At 43.5% G+C, this 23,988-nt stretch overlaps 1 non-coding gene across 1 annotated transcript; it reads left to right on the top strand.

The window, feature by feature from the left end:
- The first annotated feature begins 4,338 nt into the window (after positions 1-4,338).
- Trnal-caa (transfer RNA leucine (anticodon CAA)) lies at positions 4,339-4,413 on the top strand. The gene has a single exon. It is a non-coding gene; the product is annotated as a tRNA-Leu (tRNA).
- Positions 4,414-23,988: the final 19,575 nt, after the last annotated feature.

Below are 23,988 nucleotides of genomic sequence, written 5' to 3'. Positions count from 1 at the left end.
AACTGTCCCACAAAGAACTGCCCTATCTCCAGATGCTGGACTTGTTATAACTTTAGCTACTTTGAAGAGCTGGCTCATAGAATAAAGAATAAAGGAGACGTTCGCATTGTCTGTAAATAGTAAATATGGTAGACAAAGTTTGGAAATTGTGTTGGCCTTAAACGTAAAGCAGAGCTGCGAAATAAAAAAGTTTTCAGGAATCGTTTCTTATTAAAAAAGTAACCTAAGTTTCTGATGATTCAAGTCTGTATTTCAAAGCACAATAAAATAGTAAAATAAACAAGCAAATAGCAGGAAAAATCGTGAAAATAAGCACCAAAATAAGCAAAAATGTCTGCATGCAAATATGCTCCTGCCTTATTGAATGCTGTTGCAGTACACAAGGAATGTCTTCCTGGGAACTTTTCTGTGTAAGGTATCTGCGTCTGTCAGTGAATGTTTTCTACAGCGAAAATGTTCTTTCGACGTCTCACAATGTCGCCGTAGATGCATGTGAAATGCATCAGTTCTTTGATGAATTCTTCTTAAACAGTTGTATCTTCCCCAGAAAGCTTTTTAAAAGTTTGACACTGTGTTTTGTAACCGTACGTTTTCTCTAGCACCTGATTCAGTTTCTCGAATGCAAGTTTTGCAACCGTAGTGCTTCTGACGACAATGTTACTAAAATTTCAGAGAAAGTCCCAGGTAATTATTTCGAACTTTCAGCTGCTTTAAAATGTCAGATATTTTGCAGGAACGGATATAGATGTACTGTATCTTTTCTTGGATGGAATTTCTTCGACTGTGGCAATACTGACTGCATCATCTACATTTAGGGAATTCAAAACATTTTTCACATCACTTCACTTCACTCCACTTCACTTCACTGACATGTTTTACGTCGTATGACACAGCCTGTAATCACACTCCCGAACGAGTTAAAACTGGCAGAGGAGGTAAAGCCAAATTTGGAAAGGATTCATGGAATTCTTGAATTCCAGTTGGCGAACAGTTTCTTCACGCCAGAAACAAAAAGGCCCACGCCGTTACAATGAGTTCTGAGAGTTTCAGCGACACGATGTGAACCGTGAACAAGACACGTCAGATGAACTAATTTGTGTTACAGAATTTTCAATCCAGTTCCCACTTTAACTATATAGGCAGCAGCATAACTGAGAAATAACACTACACTGTCATACCGTATCCCTTCTGGCCATAAGAAAGCTAAAGAGTCATTGAATAATTTGGCAGCAGTAGAATGATTTACTCTACCGAGTATTTGAATATTAAAAAAAAAAAAATGGTCTGCTCCGTGCTTTCATAGCACCAACTACAGCATTACGTACGCACTGTTTCTATACATCTGTAGTTTTGTCAATAGAAATCCATAGCTTTTCGTGTTCCAGTGTATTCCAAATATTACAAATTACGTCTTGAAAACACTGTGGCATACAGTTTTTGCGTAAAGGAAATTCGTCGGGTAGCTGTTGTTTGTGTAATTTTCTAAAAATACACGAAGGTGCACATTATTGAGTGCCCACAACGGAATTTCTGAACCCACTAATGTTAAGCACAAATCTTTGGAAAATCTACCACCCGAACTCTATTGTCCGCCAACATTGCATTTAATCAGTTGATGGCTTAACTTAGATTTATTATCAAGCCTCTCCGTATGCTAAGTTGTATTAATGTGGTGCACAACCTCATATTATTTCCTCACAGAAACACTCTTTCCACATACACAAAAAAAGACATTGCCGTCCTCACTGAAAATATTTCTTCCAAACTCGCATTTTGGAACTTGGGGATTCAGCGTCAACGTCAATGTCATTATTTCTGTGCGTCCGCCTTGGTAGCTGTGCGGTCAGTGTGGCCGATTGCCACGCGAAAGGGCCCGGTTTCGATTTCTAGTCCCGTCGGAGGTTTTCTACGGTGGGGGACTGGTTGCTGAGATGTCACTATACGTTCGTATCGCCATAATTGACACTCCACTATTGAGACGGCTGAATGGGCACGTCCCGGTAGTAATAACTGATTGGTGAAATGATGATCCATATGCCCAGTCGCAACAAGTTTTTCTCCTTGCAGTGTTATTTCACAACATAGTGGCTATAGCATTGCTTTCTTACGCAAACCAAAGTTAATTTTTATAATTCATAAATTTTGGCGACATAGTCTACGGACAACAGCAACCTGATGTTATAATTTGCGTTAAAATGAACAGTTCAGATCGCATTAATATTTCTTTATTGACCGGTTTCGGCTTATATACAAGCCATCTTCAGAACTATATACAAGCCGAAACCGGTCGGTAAAGAAATATTAATGCGATCCCAACTGTTCATTTTAACGTAATTTTTATAAGCCGATAAAAAACGAAATCCCTTATTTATAAATGGGGGCTAGGAGAGAAATATTCACTTTTAAAATCCCAGTTCTCCGTAAAATGTGCTATTTTTATTAAAAACATAAATGAGCTCAAAGAAATATATGGAGAACAAGAATGAGATTTTCACTCTACAGCGGAGTGTGCGCTGATATGAAACTTCTTGGCAGATTAAAACTGTGTGCCGGACCGAGACTCGAACTCGGGACCTTTGCCTTTCGCGGGCAAGTGCTCTGCCAACTTTTTTCTTCACTCAGTTTTTTATTACAGAGGGTAGCTAAACCCTCTGACCGAACACGCTGAGCTACCGTGCCGGCAACTGAGCTACCCAAGCACGACTCACACTCCGCCCTCACAGATCTACACTCCTGGAAATTGAAATAAGAACACCGTGAATTCATTGTCCCAGGAAGGGGAAACTTTATTGACACATTCCTGGGGTCAGATACATCACATGATCACACTGACAGAACCACAGGCACATAGACACAGGCAACAGAGCATGCACAATGTCGGCACTAGTACAGGGTATATCCACCTTTCGCAGCAATGCAGGCTGCTATTCTCCCATGGAGACGATCGTAGAGATGCTGGATGTAGTCCTGTGGAACGGCTTGCCATGCCATTTCCACCTGGCGCCTCAGTTAGACCAGCGTTCGTGCTGGACGTGCAGACCGCGTGAGACGACGCTTCATCCAGTCCCAAACATGCTAAATGGGGGACAGATCCGGAGATCTTGCTGGCCAGGGTAGTTGACGTACACCTTCTAGAGCACGTTGGGTGGCACGGGATACATGCGGACGTGCATTGTCCTGTTGGAACAGCAAGTTCCCTTGCCGGTCTAGGAATGGTAGAACGATGGGTTCGATGACGGTTTGGATGTACCGTGCACTATTCAGTGTCCCCTCGACGATCACCAGTGGTGTACGGCTAGTGTAGGAGATCGCTCCCCACACCATGATGCCGGGTGTTGGCCCTGTGTGCCTCGGTCGTATGCAGTCCTGATTGTGGCGCTCACCTGCACGGCGCCAAACACGCATACGACCATCATTGGCACCAAGGCAGAAGCGACTCTCATCGCTGAAGACGACACGTCTCCATTCGTCCCTCCATTCACGCCTGTCGCGACACCACTGGAGGCGGGCTGCACGATGTTGTGGCGTGAGCAGAAGACGGCCTACCGGTGTGCGGGCCGTCGCCCAGCTTCATGGAGACGGTTGCGAATGGTCCTCGCCGATACCCCAGGAGCAACAGTGTCCCTAATTTGCTGGGAAGTGGCGGTGCGGTCCCCTACGGCACTGCGTACGATCCTACGGTCTTGGCGTGCATCCGTGCGTCGCTGCGGTCCGGTCCCAGGTCGACGGGCACGTGCACCTTCCGCCGACCACTGGCGACAACATCGATGTACTGTGGAGACCTCACGCCCCACGTGTTGAGCAATTCGGCGGTACGTCCACCCGGCCTCCCGCATGCCCACTATACGCCCTCGCTCAAAGTCCGTCAACTGCACATACGGTTCACGTCCACGCTGTCGCGGCATGCTACCAGTGTTAAAGACTGCGATGGAGCTCCGTATGCCACGGCAAACTGGCTGACACTGACGGCGGCGGTGCACAAATGCTGCGCAGCTAGCGCCATTCGACGGCCAACACCGCGGTTCCTGGTGTGTCCGCTGTGCCGTGCGTGTGATCATTGCTTGTACAGCCCTCTCGCAGTATCTGGAGCAAGTATGGTGGGTCTGACACACCGGTGTCAATGTGTTCTTTTTTTCATTTCCAGGAGTGTATTTCTGCCAGTACCTCGTCTCCTACCTTTCAAACTTTACAGATGCTCTCCTGCGAACCTTGCAGAACCAGCACTCCTGAAAGAAAGGATATTGTGGAGACATGGCTTAGCCACAGCCTGGGCGATGTTTCCAGAATGAGATTTTTACATTGGCAGAAGTAGAGCTGTGAGGGGTGGACGTGAGTCGTGTTTGGGTAGCTCAGTTGGTAGAGCACTTGCCCGCAAAAGGCAAAGGTCCCGAGTTCGATCCTCGGTCCGGCACACAATTTTAATCTGCCAGGAAGTTTCAAATATATGTAGTAACTTATCAATTCTCAGTAACTGTAGTCGTATATAACGAAATAATAAGCAAGCAGTTGCATAGAAGAAATTTGTTGAAACACGCAAATAATGCAGTAGGTACAACTTCTGAAGCAAGGCTCTAACTGCCCCAAACCTGTGAAGAAATTAAGTTTTCTTATGCAACTGGTTTCTTATTATTTAGTTACACAAACGAATGTAGTTAAATCTGCTTATCTAGATGTGTGTTGCGTAGTATAACCTTTCTGCTTATCCCTAAAAGTGTGGAAAAAATTACTCATTATGCTTAGAAGTCCTGGATTTACTCATGACATATATAAAAATTCACTAGGAGTAATGCAGGAATATTAAAAGTTCACAGGCCCTCAAGTCTGATGTCCCCGCGCATGTTCCTTAGCTTGGAGAGGAATGACATCACGAAAGCCGTGGAATACAAAGTATCTTGTTCTCCTTCGCACTGCGTAATCTACCCATGGTGGTGGGCGACCTTGTCCTGGTGCTGACGAGTTTTTGGCACTGAAGTGAGTCAGCCTGACGATGGCCTCCTGCGGCACTTTTCTTATTTCACATAATAGAGATGTCACACATCCCAAAGAGTTTCACTAAAATGGATCCCGGTCGTAACACATCATGAAGTAGTAGATAGGGAAGTTAAGTATACTGCTGTGTGTTGTTAATACAGTAATGCTGCTGATGACTATGACATACAGGCCAGAGAAGCTACAATCACCTCGCAAGTAGGTTCACACCAGACAGTTGCATGTATAATGTTAGGATATCAGGTGATGAGCTTACAGTGAGAAACTGTGCGGTTATTAGCAAAAGATCTGAAAGAGTATCGAAGAGAAGCTGGTTCTACGTAAAATTGCTAAGTGGACCTAGGACTTCCATCTAGTCACTTTTTGACTGGTCTAGTGTGTCATTTGAAGATAACAACCTGAAACCCGAATTTTTAAATCTCAAATTCAACAAATCGTTCACACAGGAGAATCGCACAAACATAACGTCGTTTGAGCACCGAACAGAAGTCCATACAGAAGACGTTGTAATGAGCATCTCTGCCGCAGACAAACAACTGAAGGAGTTGAAAACCGGGTCCTGATGGAATCCCAATACGATTTTTCAAACAGTGCTCTACGGCACTGGCCCCTTACTTTGCTTGCATTTATCGCGAATCATACGCCGAGTGCAAAGTCCTAAGCGACTGAAATAAAGCCCTGGTGCCTCCTGTGTGTAAGAAGGGCGAAAGAACGGACTCTTAAAATTACAGACCAATATACCTAACATCGGTTTGCTGCAGAATTCTTAAACACATTCTCAGTTTCAGTAGAATAAATTTTCTTGAGACTGAGAAGCTTATTTCCACGAATCAGCATGGTTTTACAAAGCATCATTGATGCGAAACTCAGCTTTCCCTTTTCTCACATGATGTACTATGAACTATGAATGAAGGATAACAGACAGGTTCCATATTTCTAGATTTCTAGAAAGCGCTTGACACGGTGCCCCATTGCAGGACATTAAGGAAGGTACGAGCATATGGAATAGGCCCACAGATGTGTGAGTGACTCTAAGATTTCTTAGATTATAGAACCCAGTATATTTCCCCCGATGCCGAGAGTTCATCAGAGACAAGGGTATCGTCAGGACTGATCCAGGGAACAGTGATAGGACCGTCATTATTCTCTATGTGCAATAATGATTTGGCGGGCATGGTGGGCAGCAACCTGCAGTTGTTTACTGATGGTGCCATTGTGCACAGTAGGGGTCGAAGTTGTACGAGTGTAGGAGGACACAAAATGACTTGCACAAAATTCCTAGTTGGTATGATGAATGGCAGCTAGCTCTAAATGTAGAAAAATGTAAGTAAATTCGGATGAGTAGGAAAAACAAACCCTTAGTGATCGGATTAGCGTTAGTAGTACCCTGCTTGACACAGTCACGTGGTTTAAATATCTGAGCGTAACGATGCATAGCGATATAAAATGGAACGAGCAAATGAGGATTTCGGAAAGGCGAATGGTCGACTTCGGTTTATTGAAAGAATTCTGGGAATGTGTTGCTCATCTGTAAAGGAGAACGCAAATAGAACTCTAGTGCAACCTATTCTTGAGTACTAGTCGACTGTTTGGGACCTGTACCAGGTAGGATTATAGGGAGGCATTGAAGCAGTTATGAGGCAGGCTGATAGATTTGTTACTTGCACATTCGAACAACGCGTAAGTGTTACGGAGATGCTTTGGAAACTGAAATGGAAATCCTTGGAAGAAGGCGACGTTCTCTTCGAGGAACACTACTGAGAAAGTTTAGAGAACCGGCATTTGAAGCTGGCAGTAGAATGATTCTATTGCCTCCAACATACATTGCGCGTAAGAACAAAGAAGATAAGATACGAGAAATTGGGGTTCATACGGACGCATATACACAGTCTTTTTCCAGCGCTTTGTTTGCGAGTGGAGCAGAAGAGAAAATGACAAGTAGTTATAAGGGGTGTCCTCTGAGAAGCGCCATAAGGTGGATCGCGGAGTATCGTTGTAGATGTAGACATGCAGAGTGGGTATGTAGTTGTAGATATTGGTTGTTATGTGGGTAAGCATAATATCCTACTGTTTTCATCACTCATTACGTGACAACTCGAACTCAGCTGATAGTATCGTTATTCTGGAAGCATCTGTTTCAGACGCGGAAAAGTTAGTAGGCTCGCGGGAAGGGAACCCTACATCATCCCACCAGTAGACCGCCTGAGCTACAGCTACTGGACGGCTGATGAGCACTGGACGGTGAATGCTTCGTGAAAATCATATGTATTCGAGACAAGGGACGTACTTATTCGTCACTACCTTTGGCTGGAGTTCCACTAGTATACACACTTGTGTAATATTTTCTCGGTTACCTTGATTGGGCAAGGAAATCATCGTGAAAAACTACTACCACATGTACATTTCATCGGTAGAACCTCGCCTCTTTCAAAGATGTAAGCGTTTCTGGCAATACATTTTGGTTTCTCAAGAATCCGGTACCCATTACAACCAAACATATGTAATAAGAATGGTCAGACTAGCTAATGCCTGTGTGCTGAGAGATTAGGTTAGGTTCATTCACACACTACCATATCTTTCCACATCACTGCATAAATATATTGAAGTGAAATTCACGGTCTTTACGTACAACATTTAAACGCTACTTTGAACATCTCTCGTCTCATCTCCTGAATGAGTATCTTCAACAGCTGCAAAGTAAATGCTATAGTCCGCCAGTTTGATTCCAAGCCTGTATCTTAAATAAATACGCTTTCCAGAGTTGTGTTGTTGTTGTTGTTGTTTTTTGTTGTCTCCACGGCCCTCCCCCACCCACCTAACATTCGTCGAGCAAGGGAGAGTTTTGCAAGAAGAATGACACTTTTTCCTACTCATCGTAGGTAGCACCGTTAATAATGTCACAAATCGTGACGTATTCTACGATGATGTTCGAGTTAAGAACGTTCTTTATTGAGTTTACATACCTACACTCTGAACTCCGTTCGAACGCGCCTCTGAAGGCACAACGGTACCAACCGAGCGCCGTGTCATCCTCAGACGAAGAGTCACTGGATGCGAACAGGAAGGGTCATATGGTCAGCAAATCGTTCTCCTGGTCAACTTTCGTGACGGAAGCCACTGCTTCCCAGTCAAGTAGCTCCCTAATTGGCCTCTCAAGGGCTTGCCAACAGCGCTCAGCAGACCTTTAATGGTCACCTACACAAGTGTTAGCCAAACTCGACAGCGCTTAACTTCGGTGATCTGACGGGAATCGATGTTACCACTGAAGCAAGACCGTTGCCGACATTACATAAATAATAAAAACTGGAAAAGAAATGTATTTTATTTTTCAAATAGGTTCTCTGCTCACACGTAAGTTCTATGGAACCGTATTTGTACGGCTTATTTACTCCATATCCTGTGTTCCACGACCTGGGAAGATTTCAAACAATTCTAATCATAACTGTTTGAGCTACTGAGCTGGTTTAGTAAGTAATTTTCGTAATCTACGGATCTCAGGGTAGACATAACTGCGGAAGAAGAGTATATTTCCCCAAAACTCTGCCATTCATAAAATTGTAATGAAAGGTACGACACCAGAAAAGATTTGTTTAAAATAATTGTAGCATATATATGAATTGGAGAGAAGAGGAAGACTCACTTAAAACGACGAAAACTTGAATTATGACTTATCTTGCACAGTACAGGGAAATTGAGTGAATAATGTGTGACAGAAGTTTTGTTGTTGTAGTCTTAAGTTGAAAGACCGGTTTGATGCAGTTCTCCAAAGTTGTCGATCCTGTGCAAATGCTTTCTCTGTACTTTCGAAGCTCCTTACTGTATTGAAACCTGTGTCTCAATCATAATTTTAACCCTCCTCTCTTTCTTCCATTAGCAAACTAACTCCATCTTCACGCCTCGAGATGTGTCCTAGTAACGAATCCGCTCTTGTAGTCTAGTTCTGCTTTAAATTTCTTTTATTCCCCTTCCGGTTCAATACTTCATTAGTCACCCTATCAGCATTCTCATATGGTAGCACATGTTAAAAACGTTTCATCTCTTCCTGTCTGTATTGATTACTTTAGTCAATAAAGTTAAACTTCTTTCTGCATGTGGTTTCCTAAATGCGTGCATATACGTAATTTTGGGGCACCGAATTCAGAGGTAAAATCAGCTATTCCCTATCATGTCACATTTTATAAATACGCAGCAGAATCCAAAACAGCACTAGAGAACACTGAGAGAATTAAGACAAACAAGAAATACTTACTCAGAACTTAAGAAATCACCACTATTTAATGTATTTATCAGAAAATGACGTCAACAGAAGGTCTGAGTTAGCTCACAACGTATTTTCAACATAATGTTTCTTTACTATTCCAAAGATACTCTTTTGTTTGCAATTTATTTACCAGACCTGCCATCTAGTGCCGACTTGTAGATCTACTAGCACTCTTGTACAAAAAAAGTTTAAAAATAAGACATCTAAACAAAACAACAGTAAACATCGAAATACGGAAAGTAAACAATAAAAGCCCTTAAAAACTGAAAAATCTTAAGTGGTAGAACATTTTCAAAGGTTCGAATTCTAACACCAAAATACGTACTAAATGATAAATCATATCCCAGATGCGAAGTGGCTGTTGAGAAGTGTAATTGTCCCGGTTTCGCTTCCCTATGAGGCTATAATCGAAACAAATGCTTTCAAAAGGGCTTTGTAGCACATTTAAATTCTTTGTCAACATTCTTCTATTTTTCCGGAGACATTTCCTCTACTTGTTACTGTGCTGCCCACTTGGCAACATATGTCTAGCAGTTTCAGTATCTCGTTTACAAATCTAAATTGTTCTTCGTCATCTAAATTTGATCCACTACACTCATTTACTCTCGTTTCACTTTCGTTAATTTTCGTTTCATAACGTCTTTGCAAAATCCTAATTATTGCATTAAACTGACATTTCAGGTATTGTATCGTCTCTGAAAAAACACAAATATTAATGATATTTTATTTATTACGAGATAGTCACCTGTTATGTTGATCTCAATGTCTGACTGTTTTCAAATGGCTCTAAGGACTGTGGGACTTAACATCTGAGGCTATCAGTCACCTAAACTTAGAACTACTTAAACCTAACTAACCTAAAGACATCACACACATCCATGCCCGAGGCAGGATTCGAACCTGCGACCGTAGCACAGCGCGGTTCCGGACTGATCTGACTGTTTTAAGCTGTGTTTATGTGGGGGAATACTGGATAGATAACACAAGGAAAGAACTGCAATAATTTTCGGTTAAGAAATGGATGAAAATTAAGTTCCCGAACGATATGTGTAGTTGATACTGCACTATTTTATTTTCGTGGGTCTAGTCGTTCTTCCGTGACTGATTTATTAACAAATAGCGATTTGTCTTCAGCGCGTACGTTGGTTTTACTTGATAGTATATTGCGCAGAAGAGATGTAGCAGTAAATATCACTCGTGGAAGTTACGAGTAAGCAAACGTTGTTGTAGGTAGCCCGCTAAATCTCGGTGATTCACGCGGAGCTTCCTGTACTGATTGCTTGAAAGTGGTTCATTTCCGATCGCAGGATTCCAATGTATACCTTTTGGTTTATTGCATAACCAGTTCGGATGAAAATCTATGCCCTTCGATGAGTCTCCATTTCAACATTCGTAATCACGCAATTTAAATCATAGCTCTGGTGTAGCTGTATAGTCTTTTGACTATTGTTACTACATAATGCCCTTCTACGCAGCGGGGTGAAGTTCCTGGTGAATGCTTGTCGAATCACTCGAACGGTCTTTGGGAATACGTCCTAATTCATTAATGACGATCTACTCACATTTTTATTTTTCCTGTTCTTAGCGTCCAAGAGATCGTTATCTTTCATGGTGGGTATATTATAATCACTCCATTCCACGCTCCCTTTATTAGCAATTCGGCTTTCACTAGCACAATTCTAGTCGAACTTCTGTTGCAACAACAAAGTGACAGAGAAAAATTTACTCGATGAGGTTATACATAAATATTACTAAACAGAAAACCCGTTTCATAGTTTATGGTGCACAAACCCTGTTCCAAGCTGCCTATCTAACAAATTCCTGTGGCTAAAAAATTATTTTCAGTGTTTTGTACTTATTGCCCTACTTAAAAAATTAAAATATTTTCAAAATCTACTCATTGAGCGGTATAATCATATGTTAAAGGTTTAACAAAGTAAGCGTTGTATTACACTAAGAAACTGTGTATATGTCGTGAGATAACTTAGTTTATGACACACAAATTACCCACACTATATTCATGTAGTATTTGGAAAAGAGAGCAATTAACAACTTCCAACAAACTTTAAATATAATTTCAAAGCATTACGAAAAATTTTGTCTCTGACACCTCGAAAAATAATAAAGAAGTTTATCGCTTCGTGTCTGTTGTTCGTGCGGTAAAACTTCTACCTGAGGCATGACATATTAATCTATCCTCCTTTACTACTAACAGTACTGCAACATAAACACCACTGAATTATACAATTATGCTATATATAGATCAGGACACATGACTTTTTAAAAACTGAGATGCTGAAAGACTAACTTTTGCTTAAAATGGAGCACCAGGTACCCAGACTATATTCCTTCAGTGTTTTACGATCGCAGGACTTCCGGTTTGAACAAACATTAAAGACAGTTTCAAAGTTTTTCTAAACTTCTTCTCGCTCATTTGCTTAACATCAAATATTTAACACATTTAAACCGATTTGTAAAGTAATCAGAAATTCGAAGCTGCTTTATACCTAAGAGTTCCAATCTTTTAAGAGTCCAGAGTTTACTGGTTACTACATATTCTAGGTCACACTTATCAGTCACAAAGCGGCATTCAGTATAAACATGTCACATAATAAGGTACTGCCGAAAAACGACATCGACGGATTACTGAGGGTATTTTGATTGTTTAGCGATGCCTTGGCCTCTACCTCGTTATCTCTCTTCCGTGGGTTGTGAAACTTGTTTCTTGTCTACATTACTTTGTGACGGATCGCCTAGTGCACCTGTCAACATTTATTTTGTTCCTACAAAATATTGTAAGTCTAACAGATTTTTTTGTAAATGAGCACTGTTGAGCCAGGAAGCTTGTTATGAGTATGAGGAATGTAATTCTATTAATGTTCTGGAAAATATATTGCTGAAAGATTTTTATTGTAACGCCACATTGTATCTTGAGGAGCTGGATGAGATAAAAGTATCCTGGCAACGTTGTGCGGGCGGCGACAGCTAGCGTATAGCATGTCAGCATACACAAAGTGTTCTTAAATGCAGAGATATGAAGCCCTTGAAATGATGATTGCACAATTTCAGTATCTTGACTGGATTGAATAACAGGAATACTGACCTCCCAGGTCCATGCTGCATTTATTTCTGACTTTTAACATAGAATTGAGCGTTAGACAGGGTATTTTACGACGTATTGCCTGGAATATCTAAATCAAAAATATTGGTATCACACAGAGCAGGAAAGGGGAAGAAACTTTTTCTTAAATTTGCGCTTGCATGGCCACAGACGACGCCAGGCGCAGATGGTGACATAGCTATGCAGCAGAAAGTAACAATCGGCACTGTAAATCGGTCGCTTACATGAGCACACATTGCTACCCAGCCACCAGTCACTAGGAAAAAGTTACACTTTCAGCAAAATGTCAACTGAAAGAGAGAGAGAACGTTCTATTCATTAGCTCTTGCTATGTGAAGCAAGATTTATCTCGTATGCAGTAACACATTTAAGAGACTCGACAGTACAGTTAAGAACCCGTAACAAATTGTAAAGCTAACACAGTGGAATGGGTATTTCTGACTACTAATAAAGAAGTGAGCCGGTGCAGGATTTATGTTCCATAAACGTTTTATGGGGTTCATATCGGGTGATCTGAATGGCCAATTCATTCGCTCGAACTGTCCAGAATCTTCTTCAAACCAATCGTTAACAATTGTGTGTCCGTGACATGGCACATTGTAATCCATAAAACTTCCATCACCGTTTTGGAACAAGAAGTCCGTCAATGGCCGCAACTGATCTGCAAATAGTCGAACATTCAAATGATCCATTCTATGTAGGTACAGCCCCGCCATTATGGAGCCACCACCAGCTTGCACAGACCCCTGTTGACAATTTGGGTCCATGGCCTCGTGGGATCTGCGTCACCCTCGAACCCTATCTTCACTTCTTATCAACTGAAATTGGGACTCATCTGGTCAGGCCATGGTTTTCCAGTCGCCTACGGTCCGATCGATATGGTCACGAGCTGAGAAGAGGCGCCGCAGGGGATGTCGCGCTGTTAGCAAACTCACACACGTCGGTCGTCTGCTGCCATAGCTCATTAATGCCAAATTTCGCTGTCCTAATGGACACGTTCCTCGTACGTCCCACATTTATTTCTGTGGTTATTTCAAGCAGTGTTCCTTGCCTGTTAGGGCTGTCAACTCTACGCACAAGCCGCTGCTCTCAGTGGTTAACTGAAGGCCGTCGGACACTGCGTTGTCAGTGGTGAGAGGTAATTCCTGAAGTTTGGTAGTCTCGGGATATTCTTGACACTGTGGATCTTGGAATATTGAATTCCGTAACTATTACCGAATCGGATTGCTCCTTGCAACTAGGTACAGCTACAACTCCGCGTTCAGTCTTTTAATTCCCGTCCTATGATCATAATAAAGTTGGAAAACCTTTTCGCATGCACCACGTGAGGGGAAATGACACATCCGCCAATGCACTGCCCTTTTCTACCTTGTGTATGCGATGCTACCGCCATCTCTATATGCGTGCTCATCGTTATCCCACGACTGTTGCCACTTCAATATGCCGGAGCCTACACTAAATCCCCTAAAAATTCGCAAAGATTAATAGTATACCTCTGACACAAATCTTCATCTAACTGCATGGATCACAAATTAAATTTCGTAATTTCTCACAGATGACTAATGTTCGCTCCGCACAGAGATTATTTTATTTCCAAGAAATAGCATTAACTCATGTTACTAATTTCAATTGACTTAAAATGCTTCACAATGTCTAATTTCAGTTTAGTAATCAAAAATAAGGACATTCACTTTTAAGAAATACCAGTCTACTAATCATAACGATGAGAAATTCTGTAATGCATGACGAATATATTGCAGGCTGACAAGCGGAGACTCCTCTACGTTGTCAGTATAAAGTTGTGAAAGCTGCATCGCTTTGTTCAGCGCTAATAAAATGTGATTTGTGCTTTCAGATTTACAGTTCTGTATCTCCTTGTCAGCCTCAGCTGACGCCTCATATCATATGTTGTCAACTCGGACGGCTGGCAATACCGTTGCTCCAGCAATTCAGCTGCAGTTTAACGGACTGACGTCTGACAGTCTGCAGATGAAGCTTTGGTGTATGTTCCCCCCACTGTGTTAGAGCGTCCTCACTCTCACTCTGAAAGATGACAATGATCAGTGGGGATGTACCACAGTCGATGAAGTCATGCATCTGACTGATTCTTGCACCACCAGACAGGTTGGCCTTGGAAGTGCAAGTGCCTGCAGCTATGATCAGGAAGAGAGGCACCAGTTGGTTCAAATAGGGCTCTGAGCACTATGGGACTTAACTGCTGTGGTCATCAGTCCCCTAGAACTTAGAACTACTTAAACCTAACTAACATAAGGACATCACTTACATCCATGCCCGAGGCAGGATTCGAACCTGCGACCGTAGCTGTCACACGGTTCCAGACAGAAGCGTTTAGAAGCGCTCGGCCACTCCGGCCGGCACCAGTTGGGCCCCTCACCCAGCAGTGATGTTGATGTTCGAGCGATAAGGGCCATTTGAAGTTCTAGTGTTGGAAGACCCTCAGTATCCCCATCAGCACCCGCTACACTTTCGTAATTTCGCCGTTATGGACGGGAATAGAGGCAGCATGGCTCAATATTTCTGCAGGGGACTTTCAACGACTTGTTTAGTCCACGCCACGTCGAGCTACTACACTACGCAGGGAAAAAGGGGATCCTATATATTAGGAGGTATCTTAAGACTTCTGTCACCTGCGCCTGACCCAGGTCTTAAAACCTTTGCGCTTCCAGGTTCAGGAACGCGGAAAGTGAACGGGCTACTAACATAAAGACTCACCTCCCGGTAGCCATGACGCCCATTTTTGGCTGGTCTGGAGGCGGCGCGGCGATTCTAGTCGCTCATGTAAGTGCTCAGTGCGGCACACAGTTCAGCTCAGCCCTCGCGGCGTCTGCGGCAGTCTGGGCAAGCCTGGGGCAGCCGAGGCGGTGTCGGCTGCTGAATCCGTGGACCGGAGTTCGGCGGCGGTGTTTTCACGGATCCAGCAGCAACGCAGGCGCTGAGTGCCAGAGTGGGGTGCGTGAAATATTGCGTGCTGGTTTTGATTAAACAGTACAACAAAGTCAACTCCACATCGATCAACATACCGAATGTCTGAGCAACTGAGCGGTCGATGGTCACAGGTTGCTGCTCTACTGAGGGGCAGCGACTATACCAGAAATAAGTGGGCGACTGATTCACCACCCAGCTACTTAATTATATTCCAGGAAAATTTTAAAGACATTGATTAATAGGTAATTAAGATTAACTTGGAGGGGGAAGGCGATTATGGGCTGGACTTAGCAGTAATGTGTAGCGAAACACGGAGTTTTATTACCAGAACAGAAACTGTAAGAAGTGTGAGTGAAACTGACCCAACTGATAATGTGTCTGTAGACTATAAGGATGAGGAAAATACACTCCTGGAAATGGAAAAAAGAAGACATTGACACCGGTGTGTCAGACCCACCATATTTGCTCCAGACACTGCGAGAGGGCTGTACAAGCAATGATCACACGCACGGCACAACGGACACACCAGGAACTGCGGTGTTGGCCGTCGAATGGCGCTAGCTGCGCAGCATTTGTGCACCGCCGCCGTCAGCGTCAGCCAGTTTGCCGTGGCATATGGAGCTCCATCGCAGTCTTTAACACTGGTAGCATGCCGCGACAGCGTGGACGTGAACCGTATGTGCAGTTGACGGACTTTGAGCGAGGGCGTATAGTGGGCATGCGGGAGGCCTGGTGGACGTACCGCCGAATTGCTCAACACGTGGGGCGTGAGGTCTCCACAGTACATCGATGTTGTCGCCAGTGGTCGGCGGAAGGTGCACGTGCCCGTCGACCTGGGACCGGACCGCAGCGACGCACGGATGCACGCCAAGACCGTAGGATCGTACGCAGTGCCGTAGGGGACCGCACCGCCACTTCCCAGCAAATTAGGGACACTGTTGCTCCTGGGGTATCGGCGAGGACCATTCGCAACCGTCTCCATGAAGCTGGGCTACGGTCCCGCACACCGTTAGGCCGTCTTCCGCTCACACCCCAACATCGTGCAGCCCGCCTCCAGTGGTGTCGCGACAGGCGTGAATGGAGGGACGAATGGAGACGTGTCGTCTTCAGCGATGAGAGTCGCTTCTGCCTTGGTGCCAATGATGGTCGTATGCGTGTTTGGCGCTGTGCAGGTGAGCGCCACAATCAGGACTGCATACGACCGAGGCACACAGGGCCAACACCCGGCATCATGGTGTGGGGAGCGATCTCCTACACTGGCCGTACACCACTGGTGATCGTCGAGGGGACACTGAATAGTGCACGGTACATCCAAACCGTCATCGAACCCATCGTTCTACCATTCCTAGACCGGCAAGGGAACTTGCTGTTCCAACAGGACAATGCACGTCCGCATGTATCCCGTGCCACCCAACGTACTCTAGAAGGTGTAAGTCAACTACCCTGGCCAGCAAGATCTCCGGATCTGTCCCCCATTGAGCATGTTTGGGACTGGATGAAGCGTCGTCTCACGCGGTCTGCACGTCCAGCACGAACGCTGGTCCAACTGAGGCGCCAGGTGGAAATGGCATGGCAAGCCGTTCCACAGGACTACATCCAGCATCTCTACGATCGTCTCCATGGGAGAATAGCAGCCTGCATTGCTGCGAAAGGTGGATATACACTGTACTAGTGCCGACATTGTGCATGCTCTGTTGCCTGTGTCTATGTGCCTGTGGTTCTGTCAGTGTGATCATGTGATGTATCTGACCCCAGGAATGTGTCAATAAAGTTTCCCCTTCCTGGGACAATGAATTCACGGTGTTCTTATTTCAATTTCCAGGAGTGTAGTAAAGAGAGAAACGACTCTAGGTAGCAGGAGGAACTCAGATTACGTTTTCCCGTACTAAGCATATACAGTGAATTGAGAGCTAATAGCGTTAAGCTGGAACCTTCGAAAGCTGCAATGAACAATTAAAATCAGAACTAAAATTTGATTTATGTTAGAAGACAAGCTAGCTACTAATTACAAAGAGTTAAAACATAAATTACATCACCAAACTGGAGAATTATGAAAAGTAATCAAATTATAAGGAAATTTGTTTATAAGGGAGCTTAAAACTGATCTTAGGTGTGATATGAAGTCGAGATTATTAGTCTGGAAGAAACAAGTATCATGAGGATTATTCAGAATTTAAGGAAGGAACCTCCGAGGGGGTTCCGAATCTAAACGGCAATACCACAGTATAGATCGGATGGGAAGGAACAGGTGGAGACTGTTAATGCAATGAGGACGGAAATTTACGAGGTATAATGTAATAGACAAGAAGAGTAAACACACTATTACTAAAGGAAGACAAAACAAAATTAAATATAATTTGTTATTTTACAATATCACTTATAGGAGAGAAATTTTACTCCCTTTTAATAGCAAGGCTCGAGAAAGAAAAAGGAAGAATACGAATACATGCTTTTCGGAAGTTTTGTCAGAACTACATCAGAATTAATACAGATAATAAGTATGACGCTGAAATAGGTTCGTATTCTTCATCAGTGATATCATTGAAACATGGATGACCACGGAGGGGGGAGAGAGGGAGGGGTACTGTGGCTCCTAGTGAGGAGGCACCTCCCCCCCCCTCCCCTCTCTATCCAATTTCACTCAGCCCCCTGTGTCTCCATCTCCTTTTACGTCTTCTCTCTCCCGCTCTCTCTGTCCATCACCTTATCTACCATACTTTCTCTCTTCACCTTCTCCTCCCCCTCCATCTCTATCACTTCCTGCACCCCCCTCTCTCTCTTCATCTTCTCCTCCCCCTCCATCCCTACCACCTTCTGCCCCCTTCATCTCCCCCTTTTTCTGTCCATCTTCTCCTCCCCCCTTCTCCACTTCTTCCTGCTCTTTCTCTCTGTCCGTCTCCGAATTTCCGCCTTGCGTATCCATTTCCTTCCATCCTCAAAGTTTCCCCTTTATTTGTTAAGAATTTATTTATACATTATATAAATTTAAAAATAGGTATATAAGAACACGTGTTATTAGAATGCAACGTTACACCAAAATTTCAAAGCAATTGTTGAAGAACTTCCTCTGATATACGATACTGAACAAACAAACAGCTACATTTTTATGTAGAGGTATGTTTCTACGTCATATGGTGCTCTAGTCGATATGCAGAAACTCATGCTTATTCTAATGCAACGTTGTATCAAAATTTCAAACAATCGGTGAAGAACTTTCAGAGATTTATGACTTGGTAGAGTCGAACACTTACATTTGCACAGTACTCATACAGGTTAGAAATCAAATACAAAAATCCAGTTCTCATTGCCATTATAAATTCCTAGTTTTCGATCTTTTATGAAACATTGTTAATTGACATAGTTTAATTTTAAAAGAAAATTATCTTTACGTAAGCTTAATGGAAATGCTCATGGGCCATACAGATTTGTTTGAAATTTTATTACAACTGGGAATCGAACACAACGCACACGCATGAAAGGTAAGCATTGCACCACATAGCTACGCCTCCGTCGAAGAAATGAACTTCCTGTAGCGAAATAACGATCCTCGGAAAACACTTCAAGGTCGATTTTCTCGAGAAGTTTTGAGTGTGACATGGGTCTGCTTTGACTGGTTGAGTTTGTGTTCCTAAAATTATATATATATATATATATATATATATATATATATATATATATATATATATATATATATAAGGCGCCGCAGGGGATGTCGCGCTGTTAGCAGACGACCGACGTGAATGCCTTTGCTAACAGCGCGACAATATATATATATTGCAGTATTCGTACCGTTCTCTACTTAAGGGATAAATTTTTGAGTATTTGGACACAGGGTCAGTAAGCGATTTTATTTGCATGATAAAAACAGTGAGAAGGGCAAAGGCAATAACTAATCTGTCAGTCACCTCTAGGTACACAAACACAATAAAAGTACAAAAAATAAACACTCGTCTTGGATGATCATTTTCGGTGAGCGCTGTTGTAATAATATTCATTTTTGATATGTTTCTTCTTAATATTATTGAAAACTAAGGACGTATTCAGTTATGAATACGCTTATGAAGAAAATAATTCGCAAAAACAATTTATAATTTTGTTTACGAACCGTAGTTCTGTATTCTGCAAAGGTCTTAAACAGGAATTCCACTTATAAAAAACAATGAATTAAAAATCTAAAGGGAGCCGTTAATCAAATATGTAGCCCTGTGGTAAATGAGTTGCGGGACTGAAAATTCTTATATCTGTTAGTTATAAGTAAAAAAAAAAAAAAAAACGTGAATAGCGTAAATATCAGTCTGAGCACTCTAATTTAAATCTAAAATAAACTGTATTGAAATACCAATATATAAACAGTGTAATAAATAATGCGACAACTCTCTTCTGATAGCATTATTCATTTACAACCATTACAGAATATACAGAACAGTGGCGACGTCTTACATAATGTGATAAACTGAATGATATCGGTCATCTGTTAGCAGCAGATACATGTATGGTTTATAGTAGATGCCAGTCGGGAATTTTGTCGGCATCAAGGCTCAAGTAAAAAAGGGCTGCAGGCAACCAATTCTGTTTGACTAAGGTGAGTTGTTTTAGTTGATTCCTATGTTAGTCGTTATACCCTGTAAGTGACAAAGAGTAAAAGCTAAAAGGTTATGCAATTGCAGTTGGTAATACGATCTTGTTAAGATCCTTTCCATCCCAGATTTTTGAAAAGTCGGATAAAGTGTTGCGAAACTCTAAACGAGAATTTTGTGGTAAACAAAAACAAGATGATGTACTTGGCAAACCAGATGTTGGATTTTGACCTCACTGGAATATTTATCCAACCTGACAGACAATTGTATGTGTAACCGTCCGGCAGTCGGTTTTGGGAGGCGAGGAAATACGGTATACACTGAAGGAACAACTAAGCAGCTTCTGTTTTGGTCTGGGCGGCTCTTACGTGTCTCCTCCTACCACCCGCGACATTTTCTTTTTCTGTCACTTTCTCTTTCCCTGTCTCTCACCAGCACCACAGGACATGTACATTATTACGTTCTGCAGAAATGATCAGCATCTGAACCACGTCGGCCCGCGGGTTCAAAGTCACCATCGATATCGCGGTGCCTATCGGTAAATTGTGCCTGCGGCTCTCGTTGTCACTAAAAACCGAAGTTAATAGATTAGTGTGGCTTGAACAGACGTACAGGATGCCTCGCAGACGTATGTGCGAAACGTATCGTCATATCAATGAGTTTGAAAGAGGGTGCACTATTGGCATGGGAGAATGTAATGCATCCAGCCGGGAAACTCCTGCTCGTGTGGGACGAAGTGTTTCGGCAGTGCATCTGGTGAGTGCAGAATGATTCATGGAAGCCCGTAGAACACGACGAGATCAGTCAGACCACCGCCCGAGAAGATCGACAACACATTCTAATGGCACTGCAAGGCAGATCTGTGTCCTCCTCGGCTATGGCACAACAGTGGAACACATCAGGGATGACAATCAGTCGCCGTTTATTACGCCATGGGTTACGTGCTTGTCGTCCACTTCTCCGTCTACCTTTGACGATTGTGCAGAAACATACTAGACGGCAGTGGTGTATGGAACGATGTCACTGGTAACAGGAATGGCATCAGATAGCGTTTTAGGACGAATCAAGTTTCTGTTTGTTTGAAAATGATGACCATATTTTGTTTCGCCGCAGACATGGAGAGCGTTATCACGCTGACTACATTCGCACAAGATATACAGTGCCAACTCAAGGCCTCTTGGTGTGGTGTGGTATTGGGTACAGCCACAAACCACAGTTGGTTCATGTCCAGGACACTGTGGCCAGTGTGACCTAAGTGGATGACATCCTGCGACCCGTAGCTATACCCTTCCTGCACAACACCCCTGACGTCATTTTTCAACAAGACAATACAAGACCACATGTTGCAGCACAAACAGGTTTCTTCTTGGTGTCACAGGATGTCAACCCTCCGCTCTGGCCCGACAGATCGCCAGATTTGTCAACAATGGAATATGGTGGTATATGGTGAAACGATGGTTGCTGCACTGTGACCCAATGCCAACTACCACAGATGAATTTTGGAACCAGGTGAATGCAACGTAACGGCTATACCACAGGACGCCTTTCGCGCCTTATACGCGTCGATGCCATCACGCATCTAACAATTTATCTGGGCCCTTGGGAGACCCTGTGTCAGGACCATGCTGTACAGAGATGACTGAAATGCTACTCATTTCTGCAGAAAGTAGTAATTTACCTGTCCTGTGAATACGGAAGTCCTATCTCTAGGCCGGCCGCGGTGGTCTAGCGGTTCAGGCGCTCAGTCCGGAACCGCGCGACTGCTACGGTCGCAGGTTCGAATCCTGTCTCGGGCATGGATGTGTGTGATGTCGTTAGGTTAGTTAGGTTTAAGTAGTTCTAAGTTCTAGGGGACTGATGACCAGAGATGTTAAGTCCCATAGTGCTCAGAGCCATTTGAACCATTTGAACCATCCTATCTCTAGTCGTTCAAGGTGTTCTGTTTTTTTCTTTCCAACAGGTACGGGGTGCTTCCTAGTGGTGATGACATCGTTTCCGAGCCACCACAGGATGCCTCGCCTGTTGGGCCAGTGGCCGATTCTCCGGCAAGGTCCCGACAGTCACAGAGGGCGGGCCTATTAGTTATAGGGAGCTCCAACGTTAGGCGGGTTATGGAGCCCCTCAGGAAAATAGCGGGTGGGTCGGGGAAGAATGCCAGTGTGCACTCGGTGTGCTTGCCGGGGGGTCTCGTCCGTAATGTGGAGGAGGCCCTTCCGGCAGCTATTGAACGCACTGGGTGTGACCGGCTGCAGATAGTAGCACATGTCGGAACGAATGACGCCTGCCGCTTGGGTTCTGAGGCCATCCTTGGTTCCTTCCGGCGGCTGGCTGATTTGGTGAGGACAACCAGCATCGCACGCGGAGTGCAAGCTGAGCTTAATATCTGCAGCATAGTGCCCAGAGTCGATCGCGGTCCTCTGGTTTGGAGCCGTGTGGAGGGTCTAAACCAGAGGCTCAGACGACTCTGCGACTATAATGGTTGCAAATTCATCGACCTCCGTTATTGGGTGGAGAACTGTAGGGCCCCCCTAGACAGGTCAGGCGTGCACTACACACCGGAAGCAGCTACTAGGGTAGCAGAGTACGTGTGGCGTGCACACGGGGGTTTTTTAGGTTAGAGGGACCCCCCCTTGGGCGAAACGATAAAATACCTGACGGCTTACCAGAGAGGACATTATCATCGTTGATAAAGAACGTCCGTCCTCAGAGACCAAAAACAGGAAAAGTTAACGTAATATTGGTAAACTGCAGGAGTATCCAGGGCAAGGTTCCTGAATTAGTATCTCTTATTGAAGGAAATAGTGCGCATATAGTATTAGGAACGGAAAGTTGGTTAAAACCGGAAGTGAACAGTAACGAAATCCTAGACACAGAATGGAATATATACCGCAAGGATAGGATAAACGCCAATGGTGGAGGAGTATTTATAGCAGTAAAGAATTCAATAATATCCAGTGAAGTTATTAGCGAATGCGAATGTGAAATAATCTGGGTTAAGTTAAATATCAAAGGTGGGTCAGATATGATAGTCGGATGCTTCTATAGACCACCTGCATCAGTAACCGTAGCAGTTGAGCGCCTCAGAGAGAACCTGCAGAACGTCGTGAAGAAGTTTCGTGATCATACTATTGTAATAGGAGGAGACTTCAATCTACCAGGTATAGAATGGGATAGTCACACAATCAGAACTGGAGCCAGGGACAGAGACTCTTGTGACATTATCCTGACTGGCTTGTCCGAGAATTACTTCGAGCAGATAGTTAGAGAACCAACTCGTGAAGCTAACGTTTTAGACCTCATAGCAACAAATAGACCGGAACTTTTCGACTCCGTGAATGTAGAAGAGGGTATCAGTGATCATAAGTCAGTGGTTGCATCAATGACTACAAGTGTAATAAGAAATGCCAAGAAAGGAAGGAAAATATATTTGCTTAACAAGAGTGATAGGGCACAAATCGCAGAATATCTGAGTAACCACCATCAAACGTTCATTTCTGAGGAAGAGGATGTGGAACAAAAATGGAAAAAAATTCAGAAACATCGTCCAGTACGCCTTAGATAAGTTCGTACCGACTAAGGTCCAAAGCGAGGGGAAAGATCCACCGTGGTATAACAATCATGTACGAAAGGTACTACGGAAACAAAGAAAGCTTCATCATAGGTTTAAGAGTAGTCGAATCATAGCTGATAAGGAAAAGCTGAACGAAGCGAAAAAGAGCGTAAAGAGAGCAATGAGAGAAGCATTCAACGAATTCGAACATAAAACATTGGCAAACAATCTAAACAAGAACCCTAAAAAGTTTTGGTCATATGTAAAATCGGTAAGCGGATCTAAATCCCCTATTCAGTCACTCGTTGACCACGATGGCACCGAAACAGAGGACGACCGAAGAAAGGCAGAAATACTGAATTCAGTGTTCCGAAACTGTTTCACTGCGGAAAATCGTAACACGGTCCCTGACTTCAGCCGTCGCACGGACGCCAAAATGGAAAATATTGAAATAAACGATATCGGAATTGAAAAACAACTGCTATCACTTAGTAGCGGAAAAGCATCCGGACCAGACGAGATACCCTTAAGATTCTACAGTGAT

Source organism: Schistocerca serialis, chromosome 7, assembly GCF_023864345.2.
Source record: "Schistocerca serialis cubense isolate TAMUIC-IGC-003099 chromosome 7, iqSchSeri2.2, whole genome shotgun sequence".
Taxonomy (NCBI): domain Eukaryota; kingdom Metazoa; phylum Arthropoda; class Insecta; order Orthoptera; family Acrididae; genus Schistocerca; species Schistocerca serialis.
This window is presented reverse-complemented; position numbering and strand designations above follow the sequence as displayed.